Raw genomic sequence first — 607 nt, forward strand, 5'->3', positions numbered from 1 at the left:
AAACCAAAATCAGCTGCCTAAAATTCAGTCTTGTTAGCTATAGGTCAACTCGTCCAAATTACTAAATTCGNTCGACGGCAGCGTCCTCTTTTGGTGGGGGGGGGGACGTTGAAAAATCAGTGTCCCAAGTAATGTATAGATGGAGACCATATCATTGATATTACTGGACTGTCAAAACCAGGTACGAAATGGAAACTCGTTACCAATGTTGACGTCAAATTATTCCATGTATAAAAACCATTCATGTCGTACGTATACACAGTCAGGGGTTGTTTTTGTTTGTTTTGCAGCAACATGTTCCCCTGAGCTGTTTACATGTTCAAATGGAGACTGTGTCGACCTGAACCGTACTTGTGACGGCACCAGGGACTGCTCTGATGGAAGTGATGAACACGATTGCGGTAAGTTTTGTATGGACCATTTATCTATCTTTTGTTTTATATATGTTTAGTCATAGACATTCCATGTACATGGTTTTGTCGTGGTAAAGTTCTTCTATTTATGTACCAATCTATCTTTCTATTAATCATCTATCTACATGTATCTATCTTACAGTTTGTATGTATGTTTGTATCTGTCTCTGTCTCTGTCTCTGTCTCTGTCTCTC

At 39.3% G+C, this 607-nt stretch overlaps 1 protein-coding gene across 1 annotated transcript in view; it reads left to right on the forward strand.

The window, feature by feature from the left end:
- The window catches only part of LOC109462688 (CUB and sushi domain-containing protein 1-like), a 14,942-nt gene that overhangs the window by 12,585 nt on the left and 1,750 nt on the right, over positions 1 to 607 (forward strand). The window lies entirely within an intron of this gene.

The sequence above is a fragment of the Branchiostoma belcheri genome, unplaced genomic scaffold (assembly GCF_001625305.1).
Source record: "Branchiostoma belcheri isolate BF01 breed outbred unplaced genomic scaffold, Haploidv18h27 scaffold12, whole genome shotgun sequence".
In the NCBI taxonomy this organism is placed as follows: Eukaryota; Metazoa; Chordata; class Leptocardii; order Amphioxiformes; family Branchiostomatidae; genus Branchiostoma; species Branchiostoma belcheri.